Source organism: Balaenoptera ricei, chromosome 3 (assembly GCF_028023285.1).
Source record: "Balaenoptera ricei isolate mBalRic1 chromosome 3, mBalRic1.hap2, whole genome shotgun sequence".
Taxonomy (NCBI): domain Eukaryota; kingdom Metazoa; phylum Chordata; class Mammalia; order Artiodactyla; family Balaenopteridae; genus Balaenoptera; species Balaenoptera ricei.
This window is the reverse complement of record NC_082641.1, coordinates 121494294-121505130: the sequence shown is the minus strand read 5'-3', so window position 1 is coordinate 121505130 and position 10837 is coordinate 121494294. Positions and strand designations below refer to the sequence as shown.

Here is a 10837-nt window from a genome sequence, read left to right as displayed (position 1 = left end):
TTATCTCTGTAATGTTATAGGATACTCAGACCCAATCATGAAGAATTATGGGAAATCAAGATGACATTTGGAGATCTGCCTGTTGTCATATAGAGCATATCTAATGTAATGACTCGAACAATTTGCTTAACTTGCTGTGTGGGAGAAAAAATATATATATGACACAGTGCTTAGCCTGTTATAAAGTTGTGCCAGAAGTTTTCCAAAAAAACATAACTCGGTATAGATCATCGTATGAAGAATACTTACCAAAGAACAACACTGGGCCTTCCTTCGAGACTTTAGCTAGAGCAAGCTTCCTACCCAAACAGTAGCCCCACGTGAAATCTGTCCTTGCAAAGTATCCACTGATTCATTCTGTAGTGTCAAATTCCAATTACCAGTCACCAAATGAACTCAATTATTGTAAATCACAATTCATTTGGAAATGAAAGCTTAAGTTATTCCTCAAACAATGTATTTGTATCTTAATAATATGCTTGTTTTCAAAGTAACTTTAAGAATGAAGCATTTAGTATTAGGCAAAAACACAAGTACTTTTTTAGTCACAGTAGTTAATGAGAGTTTCTTGTTTTCTTTTTAGGATGTGTTTAGGATTTGGGGGAAGGAGTGGCAATAACAAGATTATCAGGGTCTATTGGAAATGCCCTAAGGAAAAATTGGTTCATGTGCTTTAATGAGTAGATAAGTATGATCTGTCATTAGCTTGTCAAGCATACAGTATTGACTTTCAAACATCTTAAATAAAGCCTGTCCTCACCACTTTCTCCACAATCTAGGCTGTTATTACTTGACACCACCAATGAAGAAATCACTGATTTTTAATCAGTTCTACTTCTGCCACCATCCAAATTATTGAAGTTTGAATTTTAGTGCATTATTATTAGTACTTGAATTTCAAGAAGTTACTTTGTACGAATAAATACCCAGTTTGTAACTGGGCAGTAGGTAAAAACAAACATTAAATATTAAATTACTGATTTCTAGAGATTGGCAGATTAGTCAAGTGTTTTATATTGTATTCTATTATCTTGGAATGGTGACCATAAAACCTGAAGAATGAAGTCAAGACAGTGTGTAGTTCTGACTTTTGCATCATGGATAGGAATATTTCTTCCTGGGCATGAAGTTCCTAGTCTAGTTAATAAAGAACATTACCTGCTGATGGAGCACAATGTCCTGTGTTTGTGCAAATAAATTAAAATGATTACATATGCAAATGAGGACTAATTAAATACAGAGTTGTTCTAATTTAAAAGCACAAATACTTCCTTGAGCACATTAGGTTCTAAAAATCAGATATTACATTTTTCATGAGTTTTATTAGGCTTACCTTGCATATATAATTTTTTTTTTTCTGAAACTACCACTAAATATGGTGATAGCTTGTAGGGTGATTAATTACGTATTAAGGCGTTTTAATCGCTTTTCAACACTTGCAGCACAAAAGAAATTTTAAATATGAGAAAACGAAGTACTCATAAGAAACATTTAAGGTGCTTGTAAATTTATACCTAGTTGGCCTACTCTGATTCTCTTAAAAATAGAGAAAACAACGTGGTTATTTCATTTTTTTCCCCAGGTGAATACAGTTCAAACGAATGTCTTTCTAAAATTTAATGACACATTTGCTTGTAGGTTTCAGTTTTGTGATTTTTGAGAATATTATAGGACTTGGTAGCATCTTTTCGCTAGGCAGTCAATGATCCTAAAAGCCCTATTATTTTAGTGCTCACTTTGGCAGCACATATACTAAAATTGGAACAATAACAGGGATTACCGTGGCCCCTGCACAAGGATGACACACAAATTCGTGAAGTGTTCCATATTTTTAAGACCTAAATGTAAGACCAGACACTACAAAACTCTTAGAGGAAAACATACGCAGAACACTCTGTGACATAAATCACAGCAAGATCCTTTTTGACCCACCTCCTAGAGAAATGGAAATAAAAACAAAATAAACAAATGGGACCTAATGAAACTTAAAAGCCTTTGCACAGCAAAGGAAACCATAAACAAGACCAAAGACAACCCTCAGAATGGGAGAAAATATTTGCAAATGAAGCAACTGACAAAGGATTAATCTCCAAAATTTACAAGCAGCTCATGCAGCTCAGTATCAAAAAAACAAACAACCCACTCCAAAAATGGGCAGAAGACCTAAATAGATATTTCTCCAAAGAAGATATACAGATTGCCAACAAACACATGAAAGAATGCTCAACACCGCTAATCAGGTATACAGTGGAGTTGCCTTTGATATAAGAGTTGAGTTCTCAAGTTTGCTTGTTTACATGAAGAGTCATGCATGACCAAATTTAAGTACTGGAGATACTCTCAGTATCACTAAAAGCTTACCCAGTGACTGTCTCTGAGTAAAACTCAAGAGAAATGCAAATCAAAACCACAATGAGGTATCACCTCACACTGTCAGAATGGCCATCATCAAGAAGTCTACAAACAATAAATGCTGGAGAGGGTGTGGAAAAAAGGGGACTCTCTTGCCCTGTTGTGGGAATGTAAATTGATACAGCCACTATGGAGAACAGTATGGAGGTTCCTTAAAAAACTAAAAATAGAACTACCGTACGACCCAGCAATCTCACCACTGGGCATATACTTTGCTTTAGTATATTCACAATGTTGTACAAGTGTCATTACTATCTAATTTCAGAATATTTCCATCACCCCTAAAAGAAACCCTATACCTCTCAATTCCCCACCTCCCATACCCTGGCAACTGCTATTTATTTTCTGTCTCTGGATTTGCTTATTCTGGACATTTCATACAAGGAGAAGCATAAAATGTGGCCTTTTGCTTCTGGCATCTTTGCATATTGTTTTCAAAGTCAACTTTTTTTTTTTAACTGAACTATTATAGGCATCATTATGTATGTTGAACATTGAAATTTCATTCTTTTTAATAGCTGAATATCATTATTTGAGTGGTTAAATTTACTTCACCAGTTCCCTACTGTTGAACAGTTGGGATCTTTGTACCTTCTTTTAAAAATTGTAAGTAGTGCTGCATTGGTATTGGCAACTTTCATCATTGGAGTGTCACATTTGCTTTTAACAGTGCTGAGGTTGATCATTATTTAAACTCAGAGTTTAAATTCTGAGAACTTCAATAATTTTATTCCCTAACAGTTTTGTTTAATGTGAATATAGTTTTCTGTGATTTGTTGAAACATGCAAGTCACATCCATGTTTGTACAAGCATTGCTCTTTGGTTCTCAATTATCTCAACATTTTTATTCTACTCTTAAGCAGTGGAATATGAATACTGCTAAAAGTATGATGTCATACCCACACCTCAAATTATTTCTGCGTTAGAATGGAAGACTTCATTCAAAGTGAGATGCTTTTTTTTTCTTGCCCATTTAGAAGAGTCATTCCAACAGTAGCATTTTTAGGTCAGTGTTTTTATATAGCTTTAAAAAAAAATGTTTGAAATGTGCCCATTTAAAATTTCACCTTGAGTGGGTCTGTATGCCTATAGAATTTAGTCATTTCAGGACATCCTTGAACATTTAACTCTGCTGTGCTTTAAATTTTTTCAATATTCATCCCTTGAGATAAGAACAAATGTATAGTATGATCTGACAGTGGCTCAAATTAGGCCTTGTTACCTAATGTGTTCCTATTTAAATTCTCAAGAATTAAATTTTATCACAGCAGCAGTTAACAAGAAGCCTAAAATCAACATCTCCAATTCAGATATCTGCAGAAATCAGTTACATAAATTTTTATTGAGCTTTAAGTGTTGAATTTCTTAATAAAATGATTTAAAATGCATTCCTTCTGCTTTTTTTTTTTTCTTTGTGTTTGAGGGCATTTGTTTGCTTTGGCATTCTATTTATAATGTTCTATGCCTGTAAGTAAGCTTGCTTTTTAAATGCACTTTTAAAAAACACTGTTTCTGTACTGTTTAAATGTGGTACATTTTAATCACTACATGAGCATTCATATTGACCAACATACCCTAGCTTAAATGCCAGTTCAGATACTCCTTGGATGTTTATGTCTGTCGCAAGGTCATGCTTAACCAGACTCAATTTTTATCATCTCTTCAGATCATATTCTATTCTGATGCTGGTCTAGGTCACAATCTTCCTAGTGGGATAACATGGCTTTGGCTTTTTCTGTAAAAGATTCAATCATTTCTATGGTTTAATAAAAGATTGAACTGCACCTCCAATGAGGTGAATGGTATTTAAATGTGGCTATCTTTGATCATCTACTTTGAACCAAAATTAGAATTTAATATTTGACCTGAGTCATACTGATTTTCTGTTTTTTATTTTATTATATCACAAAAATAAGAGATAATCATTTATGAACAAACCACAGAACCTCTGTCTTAACCAGGACCCAGCTAGAGGCAGAATGGGAAGAATGGGAATTGAGAGTATGAAAGTCAAGACTGAATTGCAGTTGATAGAGGGGAGTCTGGAGCCTTAAGAGAATAAGCAGGGGAAAGGTTGGAGAGTTTGTTTTAGGGAATTTGTTTTAATACTTACACTATGTCATATAGACATCAATATGAAATTTTTAGTGTATCAAAATAAAGCCTACTTACCTGGTGTAAAAAGCAGTGAGTACCAAAAAAGGTAAATCAGACAGTGGAAAGGTATGTTAATTCTTTAAATCAATTTTATAATGAAACTCAATTCTAAAGCAGTTTTTAAATATTCACGTAACAAGGTAATTCTGGTGATATTCAATTGTTTGCAAAACCTCTCAGAAATCCATTTCAGCATTATGGTTGGGAAATTTTTCTAGCCACTGATTTAAATTGCTCATGGTGCAATTAGAGCTTGGGTCTTCTTATTGTCTCTTTATGGGAGATGGGAACAGGTCACCATCCTCTAAGACTAGAGCTGGGGAGCTGTGGTCCCTGATCAAGATCTGGAAGAGAGTATCCATGGAAGAGAGACCGTTCTAATGGGCTTCATTTCATCTCTTCCCCGGGCTGAGCACGCTCTGGCTGCTGGTACTGCTCCAAAAATCATTTTTTCCACGTTGGCAATCATAATATTCTGATTCAGAGCAGAACCTATGAATCCGAACAATTAAAAAGCTATAGAAAGTAGGCAGTTTATCAGCATTTTAAAGAGGAACAATATAGCTAATGCCCAGGGTATAGCTTCTATCCTTACCACTCTGCATCTATCCTTTTGTTGTCTCACCCAGTCTTCAGTTTATGTTTATTCAAACTTTAACTGACTCTAATATAGAAATGGAAATGAGATGTATTTAGCATTTTGTGCATATCAAAGTTTTATGTTGCCTATTCTCGGTTCTTTAACAAAATAACTGAATATTTCATCTCTAAGTAATGGGGAAAATATTTTGGATATCTTTTTGCAAGGGATGTGGGGAGGAATAGGCCCTTGCTTTGAGGTTTCTCTGGTTCAATGACTGGGGGAATGTTTCCCACCCTTGTTCAATGAGCTTTCCCCACTGAATGCAGTTCCAAGCCATTAAGTGCCTACTGTGAGCAAAATCCTTCTTTGGCTTCCTCCTTACAAGCTGAGTTTTCTCTGCCTTAATGCTTTTCTCTCAACTGATTTTCTGATTGCCCTTGGACTCTTCTCTAGATCCCTTCCAAATTCTTCACATCTTTCTTTCATTGTGTAGCCCAGATTGGGACATTCATGTTTCATGTATCTGATGACAAGTAAATAACAGTGACCCACATTTACTACATTTTGTGTGGCTAAGGATGACATGTCTCTTGCACAATTTTGAACTGAGAACTAAGAATGAAAAATACATAGCATTAGCCTTGCTAATAATTTGATGAGACCTTGATTGTCATTTTTGAGCTTTAGTTTTCTCTCTATAAAGTAAAGTTGTATTAGATTCTTTGACACATTTCAATTCTGAAATATATATATAACTTTTACACACAACACGTAATTTATATTGTATATGTTATATATAATGTTATGTATTAATATATAAAATATATAAATATGCATGTAGTTTTTGAAGTAATAAAATCTCAATTATATTTCGGAAGAATATATATAGTTATCTATATATGTGTATACACATATATATGAAAGTGTTCCCTATATATATTCTAGTTTTATCAGGCTATGTGAAAGTATATATGGAATGATTTCTTTGTTAAAAAATAAGCATATGCACACACACACATTTGCCACCTGGCACAAATATTTAACTGAGAGAATTGATAACTAGATGCTCTTTTCCAGACCTCCTGAATTGCTTGGAGTTTTTAACTATACCTTAGAAAGAAGATATGATTTTGCCCCAGTAACTCCTAATGTAATCTTGGCTTTTAAATACTTTGTCCTTCTAATCTAATTGCATTGGGAAATATTATTAAGCGGGCACATCATCCACTGGCCAGAGTCTGATATTCTAACATTAGAGTAGTTCCTTTTTTTTTTTGGTTCATCAGTGCTCCTCTCAATCTTATAAAAATAACCTAATTCAAGGTACCAAGGACTTTGATCTGTATTATTACTGGCCTCCCGGGGTATTGCATGACTCTTCTCAAAAAGTCCAGTGGCCATTTCCTTAGTTCAATAAGTAATATGTCTTGGACAAAATATAAGCTGTGGTACTCTTGAGGAAAGCAATTATGTCCATTTCAGCAACGTAGGAAATACAGGAAAAACCAGCATGGCTCTCTGAAAAGGTAATGCCTATAAAGGAAAGGGTGTTTTGGGGCTTCTTTCTTAATAATTTGATTTTTATACTTACTATAATGCAATAAGCTATAAGATGCATGATATATGTAGTAAGACTTAAAAGTATAATATAATAAATATGTATGTACTGTACTTCTAGGTTGAAATGTAAAAACATTAAGTATAGTTGAAATACCCTGTGTATATTCTAATTGTAGCCCATGTCTTCCCAGCAGAAGTTACTAATATTCTGAACTTTAGGCTTATCATTCTCAGCATTCCTTTTTATTTTTACTACGTGTGTGTCTATTCTAAAACAATGTAGTATTGTTCAGCATGTTTTTGACTTTTATATAAATGACATAATACTGACTTATTCTTCAACTTGCTTTTTTCACTCATAAGTTTATGAGATTCACCTGTGTGAATAGTTTGTGAAGCTCTGTTTACTAGCATGTAGTAGTCCATTAACATATCACAATGTATTGATCCCTTTTTCTACTGATGACATTAAGTTTGTGTCCAGTTTCCTGCTTTTACAAACAATGGTCTGTGAACGGTCCTGTGTGTGTCTCCTTGTATATGTGTGCGCAAGGATTTTCCTAGGACTGCATAAGGCTTAAGTGCTACATCTTCTTGATGGTTTGTGTCTGTCTTATCCCAAAGCCAAACAGCACCCTCAATATTTTCTTTTAAGGATTTTAAAGTTTTGCTTTTCACATTAAAACATTTTATTTTTATCCACTTGGTATATGAATTCGGGATCCGATTTTGTTTTTTCCATATGCATCACCAGTTGTTCCATCACCATTTGTTTAATAGGTGTCCAGGAAGGGCACTGGTAAGCTAACCATAAGGCATTCTTCTCACTTAGACCTAAAAAGAATGGAAGGGAAAAAAGAACCTCCTTTTTTTCCCAGTAAAGAAAAGAATCTCTCTTTAAAATTTGTCTACATTTCCCTCCTTCCTCTAGCCTCATGTCTCTCTGCTCTTACCTACATGGAATCGACTTCATTAATAGAAAATATATGACTTAGTGGAAGCAGTACCTTGGGATGGTATGACTTCCTAGCTTCTAAGCCAGAGGTCAGTAAACTACTTTTTCTGTGAAGTGCTGGATAATAAATATTTAGGCTTTGTGGGCTAAGAGGCAGGCAAAATCAAGGATATTACATATATATATATATACACACATATATATGTATGTATATATATATATATATATATACACATATATATGTATGTGTATATATATATACACACATATATGTATGTGTATGTGTATATATATATATACACACATATATATTATATGTATGTATATACACACCAAGAGGGAAAAAATTCCACAATATTTGTATTAACAAAATTATAAAAATAATTGAGTATATATTTTGATCATGCAAGTCTACTAATGTTCAGAGTAGAATTCCTGATTATCTCATTTATTCCTCCTCACAACCTGATGAGGTAGATATTATTAATACCTATATTATATTTATAAGGAAAATGAAGTTCATATAAGGTTACCCTGTTAGCAAATGTTGGAGCCATCATTTGAGCCTAACTCCAGAGCTTGTACTCTTGACCCTGATATAATTTTGAGAGGGGGATTAATATTAAGTATTAATATTAATTAAGAATTTATATTAATATTAAGTAATTTACATATTAATTTTAAAGATGAAGAAATAGAAGTGCAAAGGGGTTGAGTAACTTGGACAAGGTATACAGATTGCTGTAGGGCTGTGTCTGTCTAATTTCAAAATCATGTTCCTTCCCTTCTACTCTGCAACTTCAAAACTTCCAGGAACCTCCAAAACATGGATAATAGCTGTAATTAGCAAATCAGGTCTCAATTTATGTTACCATTTTAATTGAAATATTTTAATATAGAGATTAACAGCTGTATACATTTTTCTTTTTCATTATAAAAGATAAGTTGACAACACAATGTTGTAAATAAACTATACCTAAATTAAAAAAAAAGATAAATTGACATTAAAAAGAAAAGATCATATAATACAGAAGGGTATTTGGGGAAAGGTAAAAAGTAAAATTCATTAATTCATTTTTTTCCTCTCCTCCCCTATTTACTCTCTCCTTATTTCCCTTTCATTTTTCTTTTTATTAAATAAATTTATTTATTTTATTTATTTATTTTTGGCTGCATTGGGTCTTTGTTGCTGCATGTGGGCTTTCTCTAGTTGCGGTGAGTGGGGGCTACTCTTCGTTGCGGTGCGTGGGCTTCTCATTGCGGTGGCTTCTGTTGTTGCAGAGCACGGGCTCTAGGCACGTGGGCTTCAGTAGTTGTGGCACACAGGCTCAGTAGTTGTGGCTCGTGGGCTTAGTTGCTCCGCGTCATGTGGGATCATCCCGGACCAGGGCTCGAACCCGTGTCCCCTACATTGGCAGGCGGATTCTTAACCACTGCACATAACATAAATTCTTAGCCCCCTTTCATTTTTCTTTCCTTATTTTTTCTCTTTTTGTCTCCCTCCCCTTTTTTGTGTGTGCTATAAGAGCTGCTCAGAATAGAATAAAGCAGTGCCTGCCCAAGAGTAGAATTAAGATCCCAGAGAACTCAGGGTACTCTTGTTGACCAAACACAGTGGGAATCTCAAAGCAAACATAAATTCTTTTAATGGATGAATTTTTTAGTTTCCTGGCATCAAATCAATGTTCAACAAGTGTTGTTTACTGAGTGGCAACCATGTGGTGGATTCTGTGAGAGAATGCAGATGAAAACACTTACCTGTACCTTCAAGGAGCTCACAAGCCAGTGAAATTCTAACAATCAAAGCAAATTTGAAGAGTAAAGAGAAAGCCGAAGTAAACTCATGCAGGGGAGAGACTTGGTAAGCTCCGTCACCTCACATCCTTTATTAAGATGCAAATTAATCTATGATATAAATTGTCAGTTAAATGATGCATTTGATTAGGCGATAAGTCTTATTAACTTCAAGATAAAACAACTTGACAAAAGCATAATTACTATTTGTGTATTTGGCTTCCAAGATGCATTTTAAAATGCTTTGCATAGTGAAATCAACAACTAAAATGTACTTGTCACATGCATAAAATATACTTGCCAAGCACCCCACCAGATGTGTCACATGCATATCTCATTTAAAGATTACAACAATTCAATGAGGTTGCGGTAGGTGTTATTATTATCACTGTTTTAGATTATTTTAAAAATTCAAAGTATTTGCCCAATTGTTATACAGCTAATAGTGAGCATAGCCATGATTTGACTTAGAGAGTAGTTAGGAAAACTTGAAAACATGGTGACATTTGAAAAAATCCATGCTGCCTTATAATTAATTTTCAATCCTACAGACAAACTAGAAAAAATATATCACATACACAGCATTGTATGAACTGATAACTAAATTAAGGTTTTGCCTCTTCTCCCAAAGGGCTTTTTTTTTGGCAACAAATCAGAAGCTGAGCTCTCTCTCTGAGGTTTGGATTAGTGACTTTTGGTTTGGTCTGAAATGAGCTAGAGATGTCTGCCTCTAGTTCTAAATTCTAGATTATATGAGAACATGAAGCTCTGTCCCTACTGGGTGTTATTTATTTAGCAGGCTCCCGGAGGATTCCTTTGGGCTTGGCAGTTAGGTTGTATATGCAGTTACGTATATACGTTCCCTCACGTGGAGGGCCAAGCAGAAGAGGAATCTACTTGCGGGAAGGGCAGAAAAATCAGATTCTACCTCTGGCTCTGCTCCTAACCCATGATATGACTTTGAATGAAGTTGTTTTATACTGCCTATAAAATGGGGATTAAAAATGGTTTCTCTTCTCACTTCACTGGCAGATCAAAAGAGACCGTTGATGTGAAATGGCTTTACAGAGTTCAAAGGGCTATGCACATGCAGGGCGCTATTTTTTAGAGAACAAACCTAGATGTATGCTCAGGAGCTGGTTATCCTGTGGGCGGGGGAAAACCAGAGCCCAGGCCAGATCGACTGAAGCAGGGGTCGGGCCTCGTTCACACTGATTCAAAGAGTAGGCTAGTTCAGCTGTATCCAAAACCCCGCACAAACTCTTCTCCGCATTTGAAAACCTATTTGTCAGGGGAAAATATATCGGTTAAGAGCTCAGGCTTTGTAATCTGAGAATCTTGTGGAAATGTCCCCTCTCGGCCTCGGTCTTCTCAT

General features: G+C 34.9%; 1 non-coding gene across 1 annotated transcript; it reads left to right on the top strand.

The window, feature by feature from the left end:
• Positions 1-1728: 1728 nt before the first annotated feature.
• Positions 1729-1833, top strand: LOC132364168 (U6 spliceosomal RNA). Its single transcript, XR_009502724.1, has one exon. It is a non-coding gene; the product is annotated as a U6 spliceosomal RNA (small nuclear RNA).
• Positions 1834-10837: the final 9004 nt, after the last annotated feature.